Raw genomic sequence first — 11,010 nt, forward strand, 5'->3', positions numbered from 1 at the left:
TTAGGTTTAATTATGTAGATAAAGTTATTAAATAGTCGTATAACGAATTTAATGGTTGACAAATTGGAGAAACATCGTGTGGGATGTTTTATGGAGTATTTTGGTATTGAGGATGATGTTATTGATGTTGTTGGTATTGTTTGGGAGTTGTTTTGGTATTTGGAGGAAGTGGATAATATAGGGGAGATGCTGCCCAAATTTTCGTAAACCAAATTAGTCTTCAATAATTAGTGCTTCTAAGTTGATGGAAATATGATGAAAGTATGATTAAAGATGTATTTCTCAATATATAGGTTCAGGTGAAGGGCAAGCATCGGAGTAAGGGATTCTTTAAGTGGTGGCTTGAGGGATAAGGTATGTAAGGTGTTCGTTTCTCTCTTTCTTTGGCACGAGTCCAACTAGAACATGAACATGAGCATTCCATGACAAATTCACTCCATTCCTATGCTATGTATTTCAAATCTTAATGTCTTAATTACTTGATTGATTCTTACCATATTATCATGTTTAGCATCATTAAGTTATTTCCTTGGATTCGATACGAGCTCCATAATTCATTTGGAGGTTACAACCTTATGTCACTCCGAAAGGCTGTTGTTACCTCATTGGCTTATCATGCATTGTATATATATATGTATGCACTATTTTACTACACTGAGCCACGCTATAGTCGGTCGGGTACGACACCTATTGTGCAACCACTGATCAGTTAGTATTACACACCGAGTCCTGAAAAAGCCGGGTACGTTACACACCGAGCCCCGAAAGGGCCAGGTACGTTATACACCGAGTCCCGAAAGGGCCGTGTACGTTACACACCGAGTCCTGAAAGGGCCTGGTACGTTACACACCGAGTCTCGAAAGGGTCGGGTACGTTACACACCGAGTCCTGAAAAGACCGGGTATGTTATAATGTGATACTATATATATATATATATATATAAGTATATACTTGCATATGATTTTTTTTAAGCTCATGCATTGTATGTTGTACGTTCTTAGATGGCAGGTTACCTCTATTCTCTTGATATCTCCGTCCTACTTATGTGATTGATTCTAGCCTTACATACCCAGTACTTTTACCCGTACTGACGTCCCATTGCACGGGACGTTGCATTTCGTGCTGCATGCTCTGACGGAGTTATTGGGGTCAACCGCGGTAGGACTTCCTGCTTCAGCGGTGTCAGCAAGTGCCACTACTCTGGACTTGCTATCTTTGGTACCTTTTTGCTAGTGCAATATATGTTCATATGTACACTCTTAGAGGCTCACAGACATATTGGGGTATGTAAGTATTGCATATGGTCATGTGGCATTGTTTTGGTCTATGATACTTTCCCGTTAGCCTTGCCGGCTTTATGATACTCGTGATGTTGTAGTGACCTTGTCGGTTCGCATATGTACATATATGTTGGATTATCAAATATTTCTATATTGGGCCTTTTCTGCGTGCAGGTGTTCTTTGAGTTACGATATATGACGTTCAAAGTAACCGTTAAGTCAGGTGGTTTCCGGCCTATGGGGTGGAGCCCGTCATACTCATACACCTGAACCTATCTATCGAGAAATACATCTTTAATCATACTTTCATCATATTTCCATCAACTTATAAGCACTAATTATTGAAGACTAATTTGGTTTACAAAAATTTGGGCAGCATCTCTCCTATATGATGCACTTCCTCCAAATACCAAAACAACTCCCAAACAATACCAATAACATCAATAACATCATACCAAGTTTGTCAGGCCCCAATTCCGGAGTGACGTCACCGGCAACCGAGGCAATACTAGGCCCGAGCGAACCACTCTAAATCTGAAACTCTGGGGAGTGAACCCCAACTTAAACTGATAATGTCTAATCTGGAGATACATAAAAATACTGACCATCTCTTCTGAACTGGGCACACACCCAAAATATACATATATATAACTGAGCAAGCCGAGGAGGCTACTTTAACCGTACCAAATTAGTAGCATCGAACAGACACATATACAAGGTGACAAGGTGATAAGTTGGTATTTTACCAACTTATCTCTTCTTTAATCTTGTATTTTTGCTATATTTGCTTGAGAAAATAGTGTATTTAATATCATTTACATCTATTTTACAGGTCTTATGTGATTTAGAAGTGATCAGAAGAAACCAAGTGAAAATTTAGTCAAAAAGAGGCCAAATGGGACAGTTTTGCAAAACTGTCCAAACTGGACAGTTTTGCAAAAACGGGACAGAACTGCAAAAAACGGGCAGAACTGCAAAAACTGAAAGTTGGGGCATATTTTGTCATTGTTTTGACTTGGAAAAATCTGGGCATAAAGAGAGGCTTAGGGCAACAAAACAGGATCATCTTTGGCATAACACAAAAATTGGAGGCTAGGGTTTCATCACCAACACCTTGGAAGAGAAGATTGGAAGCACTTTCATGAGATATTTTTTAATCCTTTCTTCAATTCCTTGTTTTGTATTGAATATTTATGTGTGTAGTATTTCATTTCAATACTTGAACCTTATTTATGGAAGTATACATTGTTTAAGTTTGGATTGAATCTCTTGTTTTGCTTATGTGTTGAATGATTTTATTCTTAATGAAGTGGGTTATTGTTTCTTTAATTAATCTCATTTTGAATGATTCTTAAGGGAGTAGCTAACCCTAAGACTTGCCCATTTATTTCGGTTTAAACTTGGAAGAGGCAAACTCGGGATTGGGAAAGATTAATTAACAAGAATTTGGGGCGTTAACCCTCATCTAATGGAAATCGACCTAGGGATAGGCGACACCACTTGTAGCCATATTCGGGTGTTCTTAATGCTCCTAATTGCTTTAGGGATATTCAATTAGGTAGTCTAGTTAGTCTTCGGAAGAAGCTAATTTAGAGTCATTATCCGAGGCTAAGTAATATAAACTCACCATTATTTGTAAATCATGAAATACATTGGATCGTTACTTGAGCGTAGTTTCCGTTGTATCCATGCTTGTGGCCATGGATCATTTTACTTGCTTTCTAGGTTAGTTTACATTTTTGCATTAGTTATAATTTTCTCTCAAACAAAACCAAAATATTATCCATCGTTTGGCTTTAGCTATCATTGGTGAAAATTCCTACTTTTCCTAATCGCCTACATATTGTTCTCTGTGGGATTCGACCCCGACTCATAGTTGGGTAAATATATTTGCATACGACCGTGCCCATTCTAATTAATAGGGTGGATTTGGACGTTATCAAAAATGGCGCCGTTGCCGGGGAACAATTTGGCGTATTTGGGTTAGTTTGGGATTTAAGCTAACTTGCTTTGGTCCAAACTTTCTTTGCTTTATATAAATAAAAATTAAAAAAAAAAAAAAAAAAACTGATCAGTTTTTTAGTTTTGCAAAACTGTCCAGTTTCTGAAAAACTGTCCAGATTTTGCTTCTGCAAAACTGTCCAGTTTCTGAAAAACTGTCCAGGTAAACAAAAAAAGAAAAACTGTCCAGTTTTTGCTTCTGCAAAACTGTCCAGTTTTTGCTTCTGCAAAACTGTCCAGTTTCTGCAAAACTGTCCAGTTTCTAAAAAACTGTCCAGTTTTTGTTTCTGCAAAACTGTCCAGTTTTTGCTTTTGCTAAAAAAAATGGCATCATATAATGAAAATTGGTTGGATGGTAGTTGTTCATACTTTGATGACCCATGCCCATATTGTGGAGGACCTCACTTTTGGCAAGATTGTGAAAATGCTCCCGGGAGAGAGATGTGTGCACCGTCTCAATCCTATGATGGGAATATTTGTAATATATGTGGTGGTCAAAATGGACATTGGAGTGATTGTCCTAATTATTTTCCTTCCCCTCCCCCAAGTTGTTCTAATGAAAATACTAGTTGTGCTTTTGAGTTTGATAGGAGCAATGATATGGAAAACGAAGGGCAAAGTACCGGATATGAAGGTATCATGGAATTGCTCCAAGCATACTTTGACCGGGAAAGGGAGGAGGAGCGAGAACTCGTCGGGCAATCCATTTTGGAAATGAACAAATCACTTGAGGATGAAAATTTTTCAATTTCCATGGATCTGCCTATTCCTCAAAATGAAGTAGTTGAAGAAGAGATTTCGAATTTACAAGATGAGCCCGAAAATTCTTGTGACCCCAACAAGAGTTGTGAAATTGAAAAAGTGGTTCAACATGAAGAAAATGAGCCAAGTCATAAAGAAGAAATCTCCAATACTCGAAAAGAGGAAATTGAGGAAATGTTAAGTGGCATCATGGGGAGAAATGAAAAATATGGAAAAATTGTGGCCAAATGGTGGGAAGTAGTTCAATATGGAGATGATGAAACTATCCAAAACATGGATTTCACCATGTTAGGATTTTTACAAGCTTTGGACGATTCGCACCATGAAGAAAAACTTGACAAAGCGGGTATTGTGAGCCAAGATTGGCTAATGAATCAAGCTCAACATCTTGAAGGCTATGGGGATCACCGTGAAGGTTTTTCACGGATGACGGAAGAATATCTAAAAAAGCATGTTGAGCAAAGTCAAGAAGTGGAGCTACTTGAAATTGATATCCGAAAATTGGAGGCTGAATTGAATGCAAAGATTGAGGCATGTGACACTCAACATCAAAAGGCCATGGATAGTAGTTTTAAGTTGATTTCCAATGAAGAAGTGGTCACTATTGATTTTCAAGAGCTAATGATAAATTACCAACCAACAAATCCAAAAATAGTGAATGATGCCGAGATTGAAGAAATGATACTAGAGTTGCATAAAAAAGTTCATGAAATCGTTTTTGAAGACTCTAGTTCATTTATGGATAAGGATGTCAAAATTCATGCAAATTTGAAATTTGAGCGCGTTGGACCACATTCGAAACATTTTTCAACATTGTGCTTGGTTGATGATATAGAAGTTGAACCAACCAAGCCTATGGAGAATTTTGGAGATGAAAAGCAAAGCGTTTTCATTTTGAAGTTTGCTATGCCAAGAAGAGAAAATGGCATGCCTCACTCACGGGCCAAGAAGTGCAAACTGCGATACTCAAAAGTTGGCCTCTTTGTTTTTCTACCACCGCCCCATGAGCGTCATCAGAATCTTGATTCAAAGTTGGGGCGCAAATTCATATCTTCCAAATGGAGGGAAAAGTGGTACAGGTAACCGTCGTGCCGCGACGTTAACTTAAGCGCTCGGTGGGAGGTAACCCATCGTTTTAAAATTTTTAAATTATTTTTGAAATTTGATTTTTAGAATAGTTTTGTTTATGGTTTTTGACTAATCTGCAAAGTTTCAGAATTTTTGGAGTTGTTTTGAGCAGGTCAAATTTTCGGACAGCCCCAAACCAGTAGCTGCTGAAAATTGCAGAAACTGTCCAGTTTTTGCAAAACTGTCCAGTTTCTGCAAAACTGTCCAGTTCTGAAAAACTGTCCAGTTTCTGCAAAACTGTCCAGTTTTTGCTTGTGCAGTGAGGACACTGCAATGTTTTTAGTTGGGGGTGGCATGTGGTAGCACGCTATATTTTGGTTATGCTTGATTGTGTGCCCTTGTCGGGTTTATTTTGTGACTGTTGGTGTGGCTGTGGATAAACGTTACAAATGGAACTTGCTCAAATTCTTGAAAATTTCGTTCTTTTTGCATGTTGTGGATTAGTTACTTTTGTTATTTTATTTCCGTTCTTAGTTAGGTAGTTTAGGAGTAAAAATGGTGTTGGGATGTGATTTTTTACCCCTTGGCTAATTTTTGGCTTGCTTGGTACCAACTTATTTAAACCTTAACATATGAACTCTTGATTTTTGAAAAAGAAAAATGATTGAAGTAAGGTTTCTTGTTGTGACTTTTAGATTTAATTTTTGGCTCTTACTTTCAGTAATTAGTCTCTTTAGGCTATGAGTGACTTTTTGAGTTCATTTGTTTCAATTGGTTCTTGGATACATATTCTACTTGAGTTTTCATGTGCCATGTGTGATGAGGTTTATTTGTGAGTTCTTTTGCATTATTTGTGGTCTAGAACTTGCCCGGAATGAGTTTCAAGGCGAAATCCTAGACTACACTTGGTTTGAAAAATGATGTTAGGCCTTCCTTGAACCGCTTTTGTTGCCTTAAATTTCCTACCCTTGCATATTTTCCCTAGTCAACCCCTTTTGAACCTTTAACCTTTTCTTTGGCAACCATATTATAAGCTTTAACATTCTGTTCTTCATTGATCCATCTTTTGGTACCCTACCTCCTTAAGTGCGTTGAAAGTGCAAACGTAGGCTGAAAGCCTAAGTTTGGGGGTGATAGTTGGAAAAAGTTGTGATGTGGGAGTTACTTTAAGGTGAAAGAAAAAAAATGAAGTAGTAAAAAAAAAAAAAAAAAAAAAATTGGAAACTTCCTTGTTATTTTGAAAAAGAAAAAAAAAGGAAGGAATAATGAAGAGTTGTGAATAAAGGGAAGACTAGTTGGTGAAATGGAAAATGAAGAAAAGGGTGGAAAATTTTCAAAGGAAGTGTGCTTTGATTGTTGAAAATTGTAGTGCTTAGGGAGGTTTTTGAGTCACTATTTTCAAATTATGTTCCTACCTTAACCAAAAGCCTACATTACAACCCTTTAAGTCCTAATTGATTTTGAACCAAGTGTGTCTATATTAGTGGAGAAATACATGAAGGGCAAGCTTATGGTACTACTTGTGCAATTGAACATCTTTGTGAGAGAAGAGAGTTAATTCTTTCTATTTAATATCCCATTGTGTTTTGACTTTCATTTTCTAAGTGTGGGATTCTCTCTTGAGTGTGAGGGCACATGAGAATTTAAGTTGTGAAATTGTTCCATTTTCCAATTGAGAGGAATGAACAAAAGAAAGTTGTTTTGTGATAAGGAGTCAAATTTTGAAGCTTTAGTGTCATGACTTGATTGCTACTTTGATCAACTTGGTGTTTGAGCACTTGAAAAGAAAATGAAGTTTTTAAGAAGAAGTTGGTGATTCATATGTTTTGAATTAATTGTTGGTACCAATCAAAGTCATGTTTTTGTGCTTAAAGTAGACTTTTTAACTTAGTATGATGTTGGTGCACTATTGAGTCAATTCCTTAGAAAGAGATTTTATGTTTTGAATTGCTTGAGGACAAGCAATAGTTTAAGTTTGGGGGTTTGATAAGTTGGTATTTTACCAACTTATCTCTTCTTTAATCTTGTATTTTTGCTATATTTGCTTGAGAAAATAGTGTATTTAATATCATTTACATCTATTTTACAGGTCTTATGTGATTTAGAAGTGATCAGAAGAAACCAAGTGAAAATTTAGTCAAAAAGAGGCCAAATGGGACAGTTTTGCAAAACTATCCAAACTGGACAGTTTTGCAATAACGGGACAGAACTGCAAAACACGGGCAGAACTGCAAAAACTGAAAGTTGGGGCATATTTTGTCATTGTTTTGACTTGGAAAAATCTGGGCATAAAGAGAGGCTTAGGGCAACAAAACAGGATCATCTTTGGCATAACACAAAAATTGGAGGCTAGGGTTTCATCACCAACACCTTGGAAGAGAAGATTGGAAGCACTTTCATGAGATATTTCTTAATCCTTTCTTCAATTCCTTGTTTTGTATTGAATATTTATGTGTGTAGTATTTCATTTCAATACTTGAACCTTATTTATGGAAGTATACATTGTTTAAGTTTGGATTGAATCTCTTGTTTTGCTTATGTGTTGAATGATTTTATTCTTAATGAAGTGGGTTATTGTTTCTTTAATTAATCTCATTTTGAATGATTCTTAAGGGAGTAGCTAACCCTAAGACTTGCCCATTTATTTTGGTTTAAACTTGGAAGAGGCAAACTCGGGATTGGGAAAGATTAATTAACAAGAATTTGGGGCGTTAACCCTCATCTAATGGAAATCGACCTAGGGATAGACGACACCACTTGTAGCCATATTCGGGTGTTCTTAATGCTCCTAATTGCTTTAGGGATATTCAATTAGGTAGTCTAGTTAGTCTTCGGAAGAAGCTAATTTAGAGTCATTATCCGAGGCTAAGTAATATAAACTCACCATTATTTGTAAATCATGAAATACATTGGATCGTTACTTGAGCGTAGTTTCCGTTGTATCCATGCTTGTGGCCATTGATCATTTTACTTGCTTTCTAGGTTAGTTTACATTTTTGCATTAGTTATAATTTTCTCTCAAACAAAACCAAAATATTATCCATCGTTTGGCTTTAGCTATCATTGGTGAAAATTCCTACTTTTCCTAATCGCCTACATATTGTTCTCTGTGGGATTCGACCCCGACTCATAGTTGGGTAAATATATTTGCATACGACCGTGCCCATTCTAATTAATAGGGTGGATTTGGACGTTATCACAAGGCCATCACACTGACATACTATATACAGGACTCATCCACAATCCTCTAGGGAGATGTGTGACTGTACCATACAATCTAGAACTAAAAGGGAAAGACTCCAAAGGACCTGGCAACTCCGAACAGAAAGGGAGCTCACCAATCAGCTGATGTCAGATCTGTCTACTGGGGAGCCCTATCAATATGTCGATCCGTACCTGTAGGCATGAATGCAGCACCCCCGACAAAAGGGACTTCAGTACGAAATAATGTACCGATTATGTAAGGCAACAATAACTGAAACTGAACTGAAATAATACAATCTGAAGGCCAAAGAATTCCCTGAATATCTCTCCAGACCTGTCTCATATGATATGCAATATAGTACTGTTATATATCTCACTGACCAAGTGGCCAGGCAACTGTAAAATCTCACTGGCCAAGTAGCCAGGAAATATGTCTCACTAACCCGTCGGCCAGGCAATCTGTCTCACCGACCTGTAGGCCAGGCATAGCTGTCTCACTGACCCATAGGCTAGGCATATCTGTCTCACTGATCCGTAGGCCAGGCAAAATAAAAATGTCTCACTGACCAAGTGGCCATGCTAAAGAAAATATATACGTATATCATGCATATGCTAAAAAACACTGATACTGTAACATGTCTCTTCTGTCTCTCTATAAACTCAAGGACATAGGGAGGGGATGTGGCCCCTCAAAAATAATAACACAACGTTCGAAGACTAGAAAACAATATGACAAGTTCTACTTTGACAACTCTCGAATCATAAGGATTATCAAGCTCTTACCATATATGGAAACATGCCAAGAAAAGAATGAACAACCTTACCATACCTTTTCGGTCTTCTATTACTTAACGTTTAATCTCCCGAGCTCGTAAATCTACATTCAAGAGAAATCATACTACAGTTAGGCTTATTGACATATGCCTACTTCATGTCTTTTAAATTAGACTTCTTTAGAATCCGCCGAAATTCGGGCAACATCTCCCCTGTTTATATCCCTAGCTTGAAATCACAATACCAACAATCAACACACAAATTTAATGCCAACAACATCGTCATCCATACAAAAATATTCCATAAAACATCTCACACGATGTTTATCCAATTTCTCAACCCACAAATCTGTTATACGATTAATTAATAACTTTATCTCCGTAAATACACCTAAATCAACATCAATAAAGGAAGATTCATACCTTATCTCTGCTAGAACCGCAATATCTTCACTTTTCACCTTGAATTCAACCCAAGACTCGCTGCAATACGATTTTTATAATCGCAACTATGCGCTGTCGGGACCAGAATTCGAAGATTATATTTAATTCACGTTAAAACTTGATGTATGAAGGTTGGGGAAATTTCCAGAATATTTGAAGGGGTTTCTGGTGTATTTGGATGAAGAAAAGGGGGTAAGCCCCCCTTATATAGAGTTCCAGAATCTGCCTCCTGGCGCGTTCGCGCTGAGTTGCTGGACCCTCCTCTGCACGTTCGCGCCACCTTATTGCGCGTTCGCAGGGTCAAGTCCCTATTCTGACAGCCCATCTTAAATTGCTCGTAACGTTTGACTCCGATGTCGGATTGATGCACGGTTTGTTGCGTTGGAAACTAGATTTCATGAATTCAATTTAGGCTTTTGCTTTACCTCAAAACTCCTCATATACTAAAAGATATTCTTCCTCCAAGTTGGACCAAAATTTTCCATCTTTCTCCAAAGTTCTAACAACTTAATTTCCTTAATCCACTCGCCCTCCAATGCTTCCCTAGCTTATTATATGAACTTAAACTCTCATAATCATAATGTAGGCGCATATAATCTCATATATCCTAGAAGGTACTCCAGTATTCCACGATTACATAGCTAACACCTAACGAGTCTTAACGTACCAAACTACGCGGGGTTGGGCGACATGGTTGACGAGGTAATCGATTGAGTTTTATGGTGTCTTTTGAGAATTAGAACTTTAAAGTGAAAAATCATTGACCGATAGAATACTTTTGGGCAAACGAACCTTTTTTGAAAATTCATCAATTCCGTGAGGTCTGGAGGGTCAATTATAACTTGGTGGGATGTTCAGTCCGGTTCCCGAGGTACTTGAGAGCTTTTTGGGTTATTGGTTGGAAAATTAGCTTTTGGCCATTGGTGTTGACCCGGTGAAATAGACCTTCGATGGGAATTCCGAGACCACGAGTGAGTCCGTGACGTGTTTTTTTGTGTGTGTTCATGTCTGGTTTGTATTTTGGAGGCCTCGGTGATTCTCGGGATTTGGGAAAGACTTGCTCGAAAACCAGGGAATTCTGGTTTCTAGTGTCTCGCCCCAGCGAGACTGGGTGCGCCCTAGCGGACCCACCCCAGGGAGGCCTGGTCCGCAAGCACGGAATTATGGGATTCCATATGAATCTGCCCCGACAAACAGAATGTCGCTGAGGCGAATGCGAGTGGAGCGGAAGACGCCATTCCAGAATCATTAAATGCTTAACTTAAACCCTTCATTTCCCATTCCCAAAATTATTTCTCCAAAGAGACTCAAGGTATATTTGAAGTGTTTCTAAGTGGATTCTTATTGAGGTAAGTCTCTCTAACCTTGTTATCCATTATTTATCTTTCCTAAGCTTGAACCAACGGTGGAAATTTAGAAAACTAATTGAAGAGGATGAGTCTTAACCTTAACTTGGTTATTTGAATTTTAGGCTTCA

The sequence above is a fragment of the Lycium barbarum genome, chromosome 12, assembly GCF_019175385.1.
Source record: "Lycium barbarum isolate Lr01 chromosome 12, ASM1917538v2, whole genome shotgun sequence".
Classification (NCBI taxonomy): Eukaryota; Viridiplantae; Streptophyta; class Magnoliopsida; order Solanales; family Solanaceae; genus Lycium; species Lycium barbarum.